Source organism: Ambystoma mexicanum, chromosome 13 (assembly GCF_040938575.1).
Source record: "Ambystoma mexicanum isolate Mex_15411 chromosome 13, UKY_AmexF1_1, whole genome shotgun sequence".
Taxonomy (NCBI): Eukaryota; Metazoa; Chordata; class Amphibia; order Caudata; family Ambystomatidae; genus Ambystoma; species Ambystoma mexicanum.
In genome coordinates this window covers 409,240,775-409,252,940 of record NC_090938.1, presented here as the reverse complement: position 1 = coordinate 409,252,940, position 12,166 = coordinate 409,240,775, and the positions used below count along the sequence as shown (strand labels likewise).

The following is a 12,166-nucleotide window of genomic DNA, read 5'->3' as shown; positions in this document are numbered from 1 at the left end:
TTGCCCACAACACTAGAAGAAAGGGCACTCAAACTAGCTCACAGTGGGCACCAAGGAATTGTGAAGACCACTGCATACCTAAAGTCCAGGATGTGGATGCCCAACATGCAACAGCGAGTGATGGACCTTGAGGGGTCCTGTGCAGCCTGCCAAGCCACCAGGAGAGCCGAGAACCCAGAACCCATCATCAGCGCCCCGAGAAGCAGCAAACGGTGGGAAGCTGTCAGCATCGATTACTGCACCATCGCAGGAGAAGGCTACCTACTCGTCCTAGTCGACAAATTTAGCCGGTATCCCGAAGTCGAGCATGTGGCGTCCACCAACGCGGAGCCCATGACTCTAGCATTAGAGAAAATATTTGCAATACACGGAATCCCATCAAAAATCAAGAGTGACAACGGGCCACCATTCACCAGCCAAGAGCTACGCCAGTTCTTCCAGGACCTCAATATACGACACAAACGGATCACCCCAGGATGGCCACAAGCAAACAGCGATGCTGAACGATTCATGGAGTTGCTCAATAAAGTCATCTGCATCGCAAAGGAACGAGGACACTCCTGGCTAAAGGCAGTGGACCTCATTACGAGGTGGGCGGTAAGGGATTACCGGCACCTGTAAGGGCACTGGTGCCCCTAATCCCTTACCGCCCTACTACGAGTTCCCTTTGCGGGTCCTTCCTGGACGCCTGGTTTTAGCAGGCGTTAAGGACGGGACCCGCAAAGGGATACCGGGGTCAATAACGGTAACGCAATTTGCGGTACCGTTATTGCTGCCTTCCCATTGAGCCCTATGGGGGCTCAAATGGGAATGGGGAATGGCCCTGGTGAATGGGGTATTACCCGTCCCGCCGACCTCGGAATGGACCGGTAATTGCTCCATTCACCAGGCCGGAGTCGGAAGGGTTTTGGAGGCACCCATGGCGCTAATAGCGCCATGGCTACCTCCAACCTCGTAATGAGGCCCAGTATATCGCTTCCTGAGGACCCACCGGCAGACCCCACACTCCTCGACAGGGATCAGCCCCGCAGTACTCATGTTTGGGGTACCTATACAAGCAGAACTCCCCATACACCCAAAGTGGGTGGCACCTGATCCAGACATCCCAGCCATAGATGCCAGGAGGGCCAAACGGAACGAACAAGAGAGCCTCACTCGACGAGCCAGTCACCGAGAATTGGTACCCAGAGTCACAGTCCTAGTGAAGAACCGAGTCATGCCCAAGAAGATGTCCCTAAATTTCGAGTTCCAGCCCTGGACAGTCAGTGCAGCGAATCACAACATGATCACCGCCACCAGAGGAAGTGAGTCAGTGACCAGGAACATATCGCACTTCAGGAAAGTACCGACCGAACTGTGCGAAGAAAACTCAAGAGCCATAAGTGAAGAAACCATATCACCCTGTCGGCCACATGGACAGGTGACAACCGGAACTTACGAATTACCCCGAGAGCCAAGGACACCCAACCGGCACGAAGACGAAACCGGGCCAGAGAGCCATCTGGCAGAAGATCCAGGGAGAAGCCCTCCCCGATACGACCTGCGAGAACGGCCGAGACCATCCTCCCTCCTCCAAGGGTACGTCGTAGATGGAATCTACCGGCAGGTGCGCCTGCCCAGACAAGATCTGAGAGACTAGAATGGACTACACCTGTTGGGATATGGTATCTTTAACTATTGTGGAAAGCATTCCAAGTTGGGGAGGAAAGTGGTGTCACGTGCCGGAAGGATTCCCGGTCACGTGTGAGGGGCGGGGAAAGCGGAAATAAAGGAATCACTGGAACTAGCGTGCGAGCGCCAGTCCGGGTTTATGCATCACGCGGAGTGGTCATGTGTTGTTTCAGCGACACACGTCTGCGCAGCGACCTTAGGCCTTGCCAGGCCCACCACCCCAAGTCAGGCCTCCACCATCAGGAAGGCCCTTTTATCTTGTGTAGCCCTGGAGAAGTCTGGGGAAATAAATATCTTGTTGCCTGGAAAATCTAGAGGAGAATTTTTGCCAGTAAGTAAAATTTGTTGAGCCTGTTGATGTCGTAGTAGGCAGGCTATAAGAGGTCTAGATGCGTTGCTGCTAAAGGTAAAGCGAGGTATAATTCTATGTGCTCACTGGAATTCCAGAGAAGGTAAAAAAGGTGATCTTTAGTATTTTCGGGAGCCAATCAGTGAAAAACTTGATGGTGTCATTTAGTTCTGCATTCTCAGGGACCCCTTATATTGTCCACCCTCTTTCTATCTTCGAGATTGGCAACTTCTAAATGTTTAATTTTATTATACATTTGCTCCATACCTTCTAGTCTATTCGAGAATGAAATACGCTCTTCTACCTCTGTAAGTCTGGAATTTATTGTTTTTTAAGTAATTTGTAAAGGAGTTTGTCATCCTGAATTATTAAGGATACAAAAAAGGTAGCAGGCGCCCCTCTCTCGAAAGAACAAGGCATGATAACCTGTTCAGTGGTTATTAACCACATTGAGAGTTCGCAGCCATTGCTTTTTGCTCACTGTACCTTTCACAGACGGGAAATATCCATTTGCATATCAGTATTTGTCCCACCCACAAGGGCAGTCCAGCACCAAAATGCTATGGCAATTCCTCTCTGAACAAGAGTACCAAACAGCAACCCCATACACGTGTTTCAGCCTTGTTGAGCATCATCAGTGAGGTGAAGCTGAGCCTCTCTTAGCACAGTGAGCAGGGAGTCCACGTCTGGTTGCCCCCAGGTAACCTAGGGTGACCAACCCCAAGTTCCTTTCAAAAATACAAAAAAGGTAGCAGGCGCCCCTCTCTCGAAAGAACAAGGCATGATAACCTGTTCAGTGGTTATTAACCACATTGAGAGTTCGCAGCCATTGCTTTTTGCTCACTGTACCTTTCACAGATGGGAAATATGCATTTGCATATCAGTCTTTGTCCCACCCACAAGGGCAGTCCAGCACCGAAATGCTATGGCAATTCCTCTCTGAACAAGAGTACCAAACAGCAACCCCATACACGTGTTTCAGCCTTGTTGGGCATCATCAGTGAGGTGAAGCTGAGCCTCTCTAAGCACAGTGAGCAGGGAGTCCACGTCTGGTTGCCCCCAGGTAACCTAGGGTGACCAACCCCAAGTTCCTTTCAAAAATACAAAAAAGGTAGCAGGCGCCCCTCTCTCGAAAGAACAAGGCATGATAACCTGTTCAGTGGTTATTAACCACATTGAGAGTTCGCAGCCATTGCTTTTTGCTCAGTGGCTGCGAACTCTCAAGTGGTTAATAACCACTGAACAGGTTATCAAGTCTGTTCTTTCGTGAGAGGGGCGCCCGCTACCTTTGCAAAACTATTTTTCAAGGAACCTGGGATTGGTAACCCTAGGTCTCCTGGGGGCAACCAGACGTGGTCTCCCTCTCACTGTGCTTAGAGAGGCATCAGCTTCACCTCACTGATGATCCCCAACAAGGGTGAAACACGTGTATGGGGTTGCTGGTGGTACTCTCGTTCAGGTTGGAATTGCCATTGCATTTCGGTGCTGGACTGCCCCTGGGCAGGACAAAGACTGATATGCAAATGGATATTTCCCATCTGTGAAAGGCACAGTGAGTAAAAGCAGTGGCTGCGAACTCTCAAGTGGTTAATAACCACTGAACAGGTTATCAAGTCTGTTCTTTCGAGAGAGGGGCGCCCGCTACCTTTGCAAAACTATTTTTCAAGGAACCTGGGATTAGTAACCCTAGGTCTCCTGGGGGCAACCAGACGTGGTCTCCCTCTCACTGTGCTTAGAGAGGCATCAGCTTCACCTCACTGATGATCCCCAACAAGGGTGAAACACATGTATGGAGTTGCTGGTGGTACTCTCGTTCAGGTTGGAATTGCCATTGCATTTCGGTGCTGGACTGCCCCTGGGCAGGACAAAGACTGATATGCAAATGGATATTTCTGATCTGTGAAAGGCACAGTGAGTAAAAGCAGTGGCTGCGAACTCTCAAGTGGTTAATAACCACTGAACAGGTTATCAAGTCTGTTCTTTCGAGAGAGGGGCGCCCGCTACCTTTGCAAAACTATTTTTCAAGGAACCTGGGATTGGTAACCCTAGGTCTCCTGGGGGCAACCAGACGTGGTCTCCCTCTCACTGTGCTTAGAGAGGCATCAGCTTCACCTCACTGATGATCCCCAACAAGGGTGAAACACGTGTATGGAGTTGCTGGTGGTACTCTCGTTCAGGTTGGAATTGCCATTGCATTTCGGTGCTGGACTGCCCCTGGGCAGGACAAAGACTGATATGCAAATGGATATTTCCCATCTGTGAAAGGCACAGTGAGTAAAAGCAGTGGCTGCGAACTCTCAAGTGGTTAATAACCACTGAACAGGTTATCAAGTCTGTTCTTTCGAGAGAGGGGCGCCCGCTACCTTTGCAAAACTATTTTTCAAGGAACCTGGGATTGGTAACCCTAGGTCTCCTGGGGGCAACCAGACGTGGTCTCCCTCTCACTGTGCTTAGAGAGGCATCAGCTTCACCTCACTGATGATCCCCAACAAGGGTGAAACACGTGTATGGGGTTGCTGGTGGTACTCTCGTTCAGGTTGGAATTGCCATTGCATTTCGGTGCTGGACTGCCCCTGGGCAGGACAAAGACTGATATGCAAATGGATATTTCCCATCTGTGAAAGGCACAGTGAGTAAAAGCAGTGGCTGCAAACTCTCAAGTGGTTAATAACCACTGAACAGGTTATCAAGTCTGTTCTTTCGAGAGAGGGGCGCCCGCTACCTTTGCAAAACTATTTTTCAAGGAACCTGGGATTGGTAACCCTAGGTCTCCTGGGGGCAACCAGACGTGGTCTCCCTCTCACTGTGCTTAGAGAGGCATCAGCTTCACCTCACTGATGATCCCCAACAAGGGTGAAACACATGTATGGGGTTGCTGGTGGTACTCTCGTTCAGGTTGGAATTGCCATTGCAATTCGGTGCTGGACTGCCCCTGGGCAGGACAAAGACTGATATGCAAATGGATATTTCCCATCTGGGAAAGGCACAGTGAGTAAAAGCAGTGGCTGCGAACTCTCAAGTGGTTAATAACCACTGAACAGGTTATCAAGTCTGTTCTTTCGAGAGAGGGGCGCCCGCTACCTTTGCAAAACTGAATTATTAAGGACCTGGAATCTAGAACAGAAATGGATGAGTGATGCTCGAAAGTTCCAATATATTTTTTTCTCCATGCCTTTATATTAATGTTTGTCATGTTGGCAGAAGAAGTATTGAGATTTCGAGCAGCCATTTTGACCAGACAAAAGTATATTCTGAGTGTTTCTACAAGATAATTTCTTAAAAACAGTAGCCACTGTAATGAAGTTAGACACGAGAACTAATAAAAGTTGATAAGGCTGCAATACCGTTGCCAGACACTGGATGCCAGGCAAGGGTGGCCTACCTGAAAGCCGAAAGCCGCGCTTTCCAGTACTGCGTGACGCCACCCCCTCTCCTCAGGGGGTGCGGCTTTATGTGCAGCGAGGTGTCGGTGACGTTTATCTGCTGCCGGTCCAGTAATGGTCACCGCAAGTCAGGCACAAAAAACAACGCCGTAGTCCTCCAGAACAACTGAGCAGCATTGCACCGGTAAAGGGAAACAGAATGTATATGTACGTACACCGGGGTGTTAATATATGATATAGGCTGCATATAATGAGGAAAACGAAATGTGCGGCATCCCATTAGTTAGCAGGCAGGGCCAAAATGGTAGGCTCTGTCTAGGAGCTCAAGGTCTATGCAGCCATCTTGTCTTGTCGCTGCCACGCCCCCTAAAATGTATTTTCTAATCAAGACTTGCCAGACTTTTCCTTTCAGCTGGCCAGTAAACAATGTTGTCCTAGTGCTTATCTGAAGGTCTTGGGAGGGTATACCACATAACGAAACACAGCTGTCGTTGGCGCTAAAGAATTCTACTATCCAAGGAAATACCATGACATGACCTTCCCAGCATTTCCTGCACGCTACTACTACTACTATGTGATCCAATTTCATTTTAGTGACACATTGGAGATGTAGATGATCCAAGTGCCTGAGCTGCCAATCAGTCTCAAAAGTTAACCAAACATTCAGCCTTTCCTTTAGGGCGCTAAGCACAACATTACTGGGCTCATCAACAATCTTTATTTGCAGACATCTTTGCAGAGAATCCAGGCCCATAGACTTCCTGCTGATCGTCCACGTAGTATACAGCTGGTAGGGGCCCAAACTCATTCAATTGGTCCACAAACGTGCAGGGAACACTGAGGGTGCTGGCAGCTCCAAATTGAGCCTTTTCAGAGCAATCACCATTGCCACACTTCAAGAGACATTTCATAGTCACCTACAGGCATTCTGGACCTGACCTGGTGTTTGACATCATCACTGATCCTCAGTAACTGTTAATTGGGGAAATCCTGCACCTCAGAGCAGGTAATATCCCATTCCATTGCTTCGCCTGTACCTGTAACATTCCAGATAATACTTGTTACCAAGTCTTCAGTGATTGTGCTCAGTGGAGAATCAATACGCATTTTACCAACATTGGCATCAATGTTTGTTAGCTACACCCCAGGTATAAGACTGTTTGCCTTTTCTAATGGGCCCAATTTACTGCCCGGTGATTGGCCCTTGTACATGTCCCAAGATGCAGTCGCTAAAATTGCTCCACTTCATATACAACCATCTAAATCCTGCTTAATTCTCATGATGGGCAGTTCCATCTGTGCTCAACGTATTGGTGCACCCTGTGAGGAATCCAAAAAATGTGTCCCTTCTCCCCAAAGGAGAGCCATCCTCTTTTGGACTAGGGAGGTGTGCTTGCAACCCAACACCCTCTATGGGACATGGCAAGCAAGCTCTAACATGGGGGTGACCCCCACTGCCTTCTGGGGCGAAGGAATGCCCAAGGAACGATAACACCCCACCTTCCCTCTCCCATAAGTCTGACATGTTTATTGCTAATGTGGGAGGTGAGCAGGGCAATTATGTGCACAGCCCCTTTAATGTGTAAGGCTCGTTTCTGACCGGTACTTGTCACCTTCTTGTCTAAGCCAGCACCAATCAAGTTTCTTTTTCTGTTCCAGGGAGGAACTTAAAGACCAACGAACAAGCTGTTGATAGGAGAGCATCTGTCGTACAGAAACAAACGCACGTTCGCAAAGCCGTGCAGAGGAAGAGCCAAGTACAAAGCAGACGCTGTGGTGGGTCGAATCCATAGACCGCGCGGAGAACACTGTAGTATCGACGAAGGCAGAAGCTTGAGCCAAAGAGGGGCCGCTGAGGCAGGAAGCGCCACCACCACCAAAGGCGAGTGGTAACAGCGTGCTGGAGCATAGACCCAATGCTTCCAGCATGGCGAGACTGCTTGGAGAACCCCACCGAAAGGGCCAGAGAAGCCCAAAGCTCACGAGGGACCTACCAAGAGCATACCTCAGGACGGGATAAATGAAATCAAATAAGCAGAAGGGACTGAGTAGTCCATAGCATATGAAAGGCCAACCGTTAGCATACCCCAGGACATTGTAAACTAAACTGAACAAGCAGAAGGGCCAGAGAAGCCCGTAGCCTACAAAGGGCCAACATAGAGCATAACCCTGGTTGGGGTGAACAAAACTGAACAAGCTAAGGGGCCAGAGAAGCCTGTAGCCCACTAGGGACCTTCCGCAAGCATACACCGGGATGGGGCAATGAAACAGAACATATTGATGGGCAAGGGAAGCCAGAAGCCCGCCAGGGACAGATCAAAAAACATACCTGAGGACGGGGTAAACAAAACCGAGCAAGCATAGGGGCCAGAGAAGCCCATAGCCCGTGAGGGGCCAGCATGAGTATATACCAGGAAGCAGTAAACGTAACTGAAAAACCAACAGGGCCAGAGTTGCCCAGTGCTAAGAAAAACATCAAACCGCTGGAAAGTAAAGAAACAGTGAGTCAGACCCAGGAAGCCAGGTGCCTACCCAAGGACGTCGGATGTGATGCCCAGGATGGCTGAGGAACAAACATTCTTGGACTTGGGACTTATGAGACTCCCAGTGTAAATCTGTATATCCTTAGATAAGGCGTAATATCCCATGGTTTGGATGAGGACATTGTTTTGAGCGCAACAGCAACTTTGAGAGACATTTTTCTTTCAACATTTATTTTATTTTGAGATGCAAGTGTCTCGCTGAACTCGCAGCAGAAACCGGACAACGCTACTTCCTGAAGCGATGTAACCCTTAACTAAGCAATAGCTTAGGATCCTTCTTTCTAAGTAGTGTTAGGTTAGTATATGATTGGTACGAAGGACTAGTTTTAGTTTGTGAGACATCCTGAAGAGTACCTTTTTGTTGTTTTATAGCATAGGGAACTCATCTTAGAAGTAAAGATCAGAATAGGTTTTCCTTTACTTAATTAAGCAGTGTTGAACTATGCAACTATGCCTCCGTGTCAGCCTCCTCTATCTGATATACCACAACCCTTTGAGCAATTCAGGAACTCGGAAGTCACCTTTAAGGCAGATAAAGGTAATGATAAACTGATAGTTCCTAAAATGGCATTTAAGATTCACCATGTATGACCGGAAACATCTAACCTAGCTGGAATTTCATTTCAAAACGGCTGACCTATAAGAGTGAGATTACTGATTTTTGTCACATTCATAACTTTAGAAAAAGCAATATTGTATGTCCTTCTTGAGCACAACCTTTAAGCAGTTCTTTTGTTCTGCACTGACCAGTGTGTTACCAGGAAACAATAATACCCATTTTTGTTGTCTGTATTGTGATGTATGCTGCAAAAACTGAGGGCATCCACCATGTCCGCTGCCCCAGGAAGCAGGATTTTGAGATGGGTGTTTCCTCCATGGGCATTATAGTGAGACACCTCTCTGATGGTTACTTGAATCTTACCACCTATGTGCCTTTCTATCAGTCTTGCATAGTGCTTTCCATGGGAGCACCTCAAGCACTTCCATCATGCTTCTCCTGCCCTACAGTGACTACATCCACCAGGAACCTAGATTCTTGAAGGGAACATTGGCTCCAGGATAGGATGGCTGCCGCTGCAGCACCTGAAACAGCAGAAACCAGCAGACCCAATGTCCCGCCTTCCACACAAACCAATTGGTTAATGCAGGATACAACTGCAAGAGCCCGGGGTAGCCAGCAGGTTTTGCCGGCCCCCTCTAAAGGACCCCATGCAAGGGTGCACCCTGTCTGGCCCCTGGGAGCACCTCAAGCACTTCCATCGTGCTTTTCCTGTCCTCCAGTGACTACATCCACCGGGGACATAGTCTTCAAGGGAGCATCAGCTCCAGGATAATATGGTTGCCGCTGCAGCAATTGAAACAGCTGAGACCAGCAGACGCGATGTCCTTCCACACCAACCGATTGGCTAACACACGATACAACTGCAAGAGTCCAGAGTAGCGGGCAGGCTATGACGACCCCCTCTCAAGCACCCCACACAAGGGTGCACCCCGTCTGGCCCTGTCTGGATCCTGGCCGCATACGGCCGGTAAGCCATTATGTATTTTAGGCCGAAAATCCTCTGCTAGCATTCTGCCTATCTGTCCCATCTGCACTACCCTCTAGTCACTTGATCCCACCCTCGTGTTTCCTACCAGATGCCAGCCCAACAAGTTCTAGATCTGTACCTGTCCACACTGATGTCCGCACTCAGCTACCCTGGCAAGTGGCCACAGCACGCAATGCTATCCACCATTGCAACACCAGTCTATCAAGTCGTACACACAGCTCTCCTGCTCCGTACAAAACCTATGTCCACCTCAGCCAGGAACACTCGCATCGGCTCCAGAATCACCCCTCAAGATAAGCCATTCTCACGTGGCAGCCTTGGGCACGCCCATAGCAACCCTAACTACAACAGATGCCCAAACCCTGACGGCTCCAACCCCAGCCTGAACTTTAATAAGACAAGTATCAGGCTTGCTTTGCCGTCCTGGAGCGTACAAGCAGGCTTACTCACCTCTCCAGCTTTCACACGTATGAATCATTGCCAGCCTCACGATTGTTCACCTACTCTCATCCATGTGGGTACTTCAAACTCAACCAACGTCCTCAAGCCAAAACAAAGCATACTCACTCACCCAATGCCAGCAAGGCTCCTCGGCCTATACACATTACTGTCTTAGAGTCAAATGCTATTACTATTGCCTTGCAAAATGTTAGCGCTGGCCCTCTGTTGATTCTAGACACTGCTCCAAAGTCAAATGCCAGTACTATTGCTTTGTAGCATTGCGCTGTCCCTCTGTCAAACCTAGACACTGCTCCAAAGTCAAATGTTTCAAAGTCAAATGCTAGTACTACTGCCTTGCAACATGTTAGCACTATCCCTCTGCTGAACCTAGACACTGCTTCAAAGTCAAATGCTAGCACAGTTGCCCTGCAAAATCCTAGTTTTGCCATAAGATCCAATCTAAGTATCGCCCCAATGACATATGCCAACACCAATAGGCCAAGATTGGTTTTGTTTTCCAGAATCATGCTCAATGTAATTTGACCGCCAGTAACAGCTGTATTATTAGTTCCGCCCTGAGGCCCGGGAATGCGCCATCAGGCACCTCTCCTAGCAGTAAGATACAAGGACACATAGGGAGTGGGGCTCCAGTGATATCTTTTATCTTCGACTTGATTTCTTGCCAGTAAATCTGTATCGTAGGACATTGCCACCACTTATGTATAAAGTCCCCCAACTGGCCACAACCATGCCAACAGTGGTCTGAATAGTCTGATGATATTGCATGTAACCTCTGCGGGGTCATGTACCATCTGTAGCACAGTTTGATTGCACATTCCTTAAACACTGCATCTAGTGGCTTTAGAGTTTCCGGTCCAGATTTTCTGCCATGGGTCTGATGGTATCTCTGTCCCTATATTTTTCTCCCATCGTGTCATGTAAGGGAGCTTGTCATCCATATGGGCCTTCTCCAACAGGCGGTAGCAGTGGGATATTTTCTTAGTACCTTGTCCTTCTGAGAGTTGGAGGAGTTGGAGTTAAATTCCTATGGGGAGCCGTGTGCCTGCCTGCTTTACTCAATTGTTGGAAATCCAGTGTCTGATTTGGAAGTACCATAATTTGAGGATGTTAGCCCCATGTGGGGTTTGTGCGATCCCAGATATGCAAACTCGTCCTCCACCCACATAAAAGGGACGGTTGATTTGCATCGCTAATTGGATTTCGGGTGCTATTCCAATCGCCATTCCCACTGATTTCTGGTGTTTAATGCGAAATCCAGAGACCAGGTAGAATCTGCCAAGGCGATCCAGCAAAGGAGGGATCGACTGCATGGTTTTTTGGAGAAAGCAGATGACATCATCGTCGGCGTAAAGCACCACTTTGTGTGTTGCCTTCATATGTCGGGCCTAGTATGAGAGGGCTATTCCAGATCATTTGTGCAAGGGGTTCCATGGCCAATGCAAAAATTAGGGGGGAGAGCGGGCACCCCTGCCTTGTTCCCCTGCCCAGTGGGATGGGGGATGTTTTGATGTCATTAACCTTGATTATTGTGGACGGTATTTGGAAGTTGGTCGGTTTTAATTTGCTAAGGATAGGCCAAAACCCGTATGCTGGTAAAATAGCTAGAAGAAGGTCCCATGACATGCTATCAAATGCCCGATGGGCATTGAGGGAAAGAAGTGGTAGCCCCCCGGAGTTTTGATGCCAGTGCTATGAAATGTAGTACTCTTCTAATGTTGTCATGAGCACCTCTAAAAAATGTTTGGAAACTTACATTTTATTGGCATTTTGCATTAACAATTTTTTTTAATTGTAACTTTTAGTCTATACATACAAACTTTTATTACAACTCCTCTCCGTTTAATTTCCTTTGAGTCATTTTTTTCTGTCATTCGTGTGTTTGCAATAACAATTGGCACCGCCTTGTGGCTGACCACTGCAACTAACTGTTTCCCCCCGCCTCCTTCCGCCCCATCCCCCATTCAAGCCACGCAATCTGAGGAATCCGGGGCCTCGGAAAAGTCAGAACTTGTCTTTAGGCGCTATGTTGCTTAGTGTTCACCATTGTCTCTTCTGATGTTTGGGTCTTTGCGTACTGTTGTTTCTTAAACAGGTACTTCCCTAGTTTACCTTGTGCTGGATTGTCTCCCCCCTCCTTCCCTGTGTCCCCTCCTACCCCTACCCTCCACCCTGGTTCCCACCGCAGGCTCCCACTCTTCCGCTTCCGTC

The 12,166-nt window shown here is 48.5% G+C and overlaps 1 long non-coding RNA gene across 1 annotated transcript; it reads left to right on the top strand.

The window, feature by feature from the left end:
- Positions 1-5,443: 5,443 nt before the first annotated feature.
- Positions 5,444-11,786, top strand: LOC138521288 (uncharacterized). The gene is made up of 2 exons (XR_011283006.1): positions 5,444-5,610; positions 7,063-11,786. It is a non-coding gene; the product is annotated as an uncharacterized lncRNA (long non-coding RNA).
- Positions 11,787-12,166: the final 380 nt, after the last annotated feature.